The following is a 4,978-nucleotide window of genomic DNA, read 5'->3' on the forward strand; positions in this document are numbered from 1 at the left end:
TATTTCGCACATGTTTTCTCTAAATTTGGCTTATGACATAAGTGCTTGTAGGATTGTTTGGGATAGAATATCAGAAGTACTTACAAGCTCCCATGGTGGGCGAATTTCAATTGTTTGACAAGGAAGGAGGTGTTCAACACTATCAAAATGAAATTGCAAAAAACTTTAGTTCTTACACCTTAAATTCTTTGGAAACTATCACAAACTTTTGAGTTAATAATAACATGAGATTGGCATTTTTCCATTTTGGCAAATTATGAGTGACATTTGTGGGATATTATGAGAAAATTGGTGACATATCTTGCTTATAAGTATTAACTCTTGATGGAAATGAAGTAACAACTTCATAATTTATAATAAGCATTTTTTACGTTATTTATTTGAACAATGCCATCACAATCCTAGAAAGTTGCACATGATATGTATGCTACAGGGTTTCGAGGCTTTAAATCAACAGGCAAGGTGATGATTGATGCTTTCCGACCGATTAATCCAAATTATGATGTTGCGTCAAGAACCACTGCAGACAACCTCCAACCTTGGCCGTCTAACCAAATGAGTATTTTGAAATTCTATTCGAAAGTATTGCTTCCGTGTTGTTTTATTTTTGTGTACCAAATTTGACTTCTTATTCTCCTGTTTAGGCTTAAACTGACATGATTACTTAATAGCAATCAGTTACTAGAAGAATGAGTTTGAAGAGAAGATGTTGAAATTAATGAACATACTATTCAGGTCAGTTAAGATTCTTGGAAGTATATTTAACAATGTATAATTCAACTTCTTTTTGAATTTTTCTTGTTCTGAATTTATCATACGTATTATATTTGGGAAGTAAATATTTATCCTAGATATGTGAGGAAGCATGCTACTGTCTAAATATAATTACCCGTAAGCAATGATATATTTAATATAAATGTGATACTTCAAACCCTTTTGAGTATAGACATGTTAATACTATTTGTGACTTGTATTTAGGACATGTTTTCTCTGAATTTGTTTATGAATGTTGAATGGTTCAAATTTTCTATAGAAGTTTATGAATATTGAAATTGTTATTTAAATAAACAAAAGCATAATCACCGTGTGTTCAATGTCCTCATAAAGCATTAGCACCCTTTACAACAAAATCTTTTAAATCCCTCCCTCTAATTTGGTCGTTGACTTGAATGGTTCAAGGCCACTCATTCTCATTGATAACCCTATTTATTGGATCTGTCCTGATTTCATTTCTTTCTTATATATACTGCACCTCACTTGTTCTCAATCTCATCACTCATGTTATATTTATCATCACTAATAGCCGTTTTTCCCTGAACTTTTAGATCTATCTGGTGATGAGCTGGAGCAATTCGTTATGTGTGTGTAGCTTCTGAATCATCCAATTTACACGAAGCTTTTGAGTGAATTGGCAAGAATACATTTATGAACCAAAAGATGTGCATAATTGAGAAAATCGTTCTTACCACTAGCTGTTGAATAATTGGGATCCAAAGGTATTATTTGATCTATTTTTGTTCTTTTAATTTCTGAAAAGTTTTTTTTTTCTTCTTAATTTCATGTTTTTTGAAACTAAATAGTTATCGTACTAAAATTCTACCTCCATTACATCCATGACCCAGTAAACTCCACCCTCTTGGTGGTCTTCGTAACGGCCCCACATTTCCAGTTGTTTGGGTTTCATGGAAATAAACCCAACCGCCACAGGTACGGACGGTGCATGTAATTGTTGTGTTTAAACACTAACTTGCCTTTAAAATATACTACATGGCTACAAAAACGGTGCATGTGTTTTTTTTTAAACACAAGTTATTTTTTAAAGTCATCAATTAAGTGTGCCCTCACCATTCCTTTGCCTGTTGGATTTTTCCCCATGAAATTCAACCACTTGAAGTTGGTTTGGCGGCTACGAAGACCACCAAGGGAGGTGAGTAGAGGTAGGAATTTAGTACGGGGAGGTCTATACAATTTGGTTAGATTTTTGCTACTCTTAACTTTTGAATTGAACATGTAAAGATGTAACCATTGCTAAAATCATATATAAGGAAAGAAAAAAAATGGTATTGATAGTGAAGACATTTTTTGAAAGGAAAAAAACAAAAGAAGAACAGAGTGTAAACTATGTTGTTATATTGTTATTTTTATATTTGTTATACTAGTGCGGATATGTGTGTTTTCATTTCTTCTTGTTTTTGTTTAATAGACAGTTATGTTGAGTTCGTGAAAAAAATGATTTGAGGTTGGAACTTAAGGGAAGGTGAAGAACATGAAATAAAAGAATGGTTGAAAATTTAAAAGAACAAAAATTGAAGGATGGTACCTTAGGAACTATTTGATATATGAAATTTGTTAGACAAGTTAATGATCTTGAGGATTTTTTCATTATTTGTTCATAATTTATTTGTATATTTCACTTGGTCTTTCTAGTTCTCATCGATTATGAATATAACACAGAAGAATATTAACTACACACAAATTAAGTTTTGTGTCAATGATGTTGTTATATTCTTGCTCTTCCTTTCATTTGTTGTTGTATCACTTTCAACACGAAAAGATATTAAATGGTGACAAGATATGTTCAGTCTTGCACCCGCGCCAAGAGGTTCATGCCTTTTTCAGCATAGATATGTTAGTACTATTTGTGACTTGTATTTGTGGTTTTGTTGGAACTTTGACAGCAATAGATAATCTTGGTTGGATAGAAACCTCACTCAGATACTCGATGAAAAGCATAATCACTTCTGTGTTCTGATGTCCCCAATAAGCATTTGTATTTGGAATTATTTAGGAGATGTTTCCTCTGATTTTTTTTTTATGAATATTAACCCTGTATGGATTGGCTTATATATAGTTCATTTGGGCTTATTTTATGGCATAAATGCTTATTGGATTGTTTAGGAGAGAATGTTTTAAGGTTATGAAGTTTTTTGAAGCTCTTACAAACTTTTGATTTGTTGATGACACAAGATTAGCATTTTTTCCATTTTAGTAAAATGAAAATCAATAAAAGATATTGAGTTAAGAGTGACATTGGTGAGATAGTACTGGAAAACTGATTTTGGATGTTGAAGGGATACTATATGGTGTCCAACAATAAAAGACAGAGTTAAGAGTGACATTGGTGGAATAGCTTAAAACATATATTGTGGCATAGATTTTGTGAACCAGTTATGTTTTGATTATAAGTATCAACTCTAGTGGATTCAGTGAAAATTGAACAAGAAAGTGAGGCTTAATTATTAGTACATGCAATTGTTCATTCTTTGTGTCATAAAGTAACTATATATTGTGGTATTTTATAAAACTTGATTGGTATAATCATTCCCAATATAATTTATTCACCATGTTGTGGTATTATAGCCCTTTCCAATATACCAAATCTTCGTTGATATATAACTGCATTTTCTAGGTATATACTCCAATAGGATGCAAATATGTGACATGTAACGTGACAGTACACCAATATATAAAATACTTTAGCTTTTTTATTTGTTCACATGGATTAAAAAAGAAATCTTGGTCTGACTGTACTCAATTCACAGACGAACTCCGGATTATCAAATACATTCCCTAAAAACCAAAGGTTTAACATAAAAATAACAAGTAAATTGAATTGTATCTGTTTGTTTATCTTCATGAATATGTTGTGAATTCGACGACCAAAAATCACACCAACAAATTTAGATGTGTGGGCCAAGTTTCAATGAAAACCAATAATCAAAATAACCACATGCAATAAATCTATAGCTAATCTACTAAACAAGTGTAAAGAAATTAGTTTGCTGACTAAGGATTTGTTCAGCCAGTCCGGCCCAACAATGACCAACATTTGAAGGAGAGATCTTGTTCAATTCACTACCAATAAGTTCTTTAAAAAGAGAGATACAAAAGAGTTGCAAGAAATTAACTTCAACAACAATCCTAATTTCTACCTTCTTCTTCTCTTTTGTGGTCAAGAGACATTATCCAATGTGTTTCTCAATTGTTTCCAAACTCTAAAAACTAAAGGAACCAACTCTAGGTCTTTGATTTCATAAGGATCTTCTCTTTCGATCTTCCAAGAATCAACCAAGTTGCTCACAAATGATTCTCCTCTCATGTGTTTCCCAACCTTATGAATCTCACCCCAAAAGGCACCAACCCTTTCTCAAGAGCCCCCTATATTGGTTTCCTTAGATCCACATCTTCATCATTTCAATCTCATCCGAAGACCCTCAACCTTTAACGAATGGGTAAAAAATTGTGTATATAGTGTTTCAAATCCAAGCAAACCGCACCAAGATTTTCTGAAGCGCGCAATGATTTGAACTCGTACATCAGAACAGCATCAAACACGATCCAAAATTGTGCACACATTTTTCAGAAACGTGCCTCGATTTTTCCATAACCAAATTAAACCTCCAAATTGTTGAACCAAAATCATGTCATGATTTTCTAAATCGTACTACCATTTTTTCAGAACTCAAACATCAAATGTTGAGTAAAAAATAACAATTTCTTTAGACATAGTAATTGTCATAATCAGTATCTTAGTGTGAAGATTTCAAACTGCTAGCTGGCTTTATGAAATCGTGAGAAATATAAATAGTTGACCTTTTGATAATATATTTGTCTAATATAAATTGTGTTTACTACCCCATTATGTTATTTTCTTGGTGATCTATTTGATTTTAAACTATTTTAGTGAGTTATCGGATTACCTACTTTATATTTAGAGTAATTCAAAAATTGAAATTAAAATGTTGCAGATCAAAGTAGAACTAAAAGGTTAATAAGAGGTTAATGTTATCGTTAAATTTAACGTATAGAACTAGAAGTAAAACAGATTCGCCACAAAAACATCCTATTTAATGGTAGAAATCGTTGCAATTAGTCATAGTCGTATATCTGTATCCATAATGGGACCTGGCACTGTTTACTGAATCATAACCCAAAAACAAACTCTTCTATGCAAATAAATAAGTTCTTATATTAATTT

The 4,978-nt window shown here is 32.0% G+C and overlaps 1 long non-coding RNA gene across 1 annotated transcript; it reads left to right on the forward strand.

Moving 5' to 3' along the window:
- Positions 1–1,310: 1,310 nt before the first annotated feature.
- LOC146916543 (uncharacterized) lies at positions 1,311–2,844 on the forward strand. The gene is made up of 2 exons (XR_015013897.1): positions 1,311–1,496; positions 2,204–2,844. It is a non-coding gene; the product is annotated as an uncharacterized LOC146916543 (long non-coding RNA).
- Positions 2,845–4,978: the final 2,134 nt, after the last annotated feature.

The sequence above is a fragment of the Medicago sativa genome, chromosome 6 (genome assembly GCF_051527215.1).
Source record: "Medicago sativa cultivar Bolivia chromosome 6, Bolivia_mono, whole genome shotgun sequence".
Classification (NCBI taxonomy): Eukaryota; Viridiplantae; Streptophyta; class Magnoliopsida; order Fabales; family Fabaceae; genus Medicago; species Medicago sativa.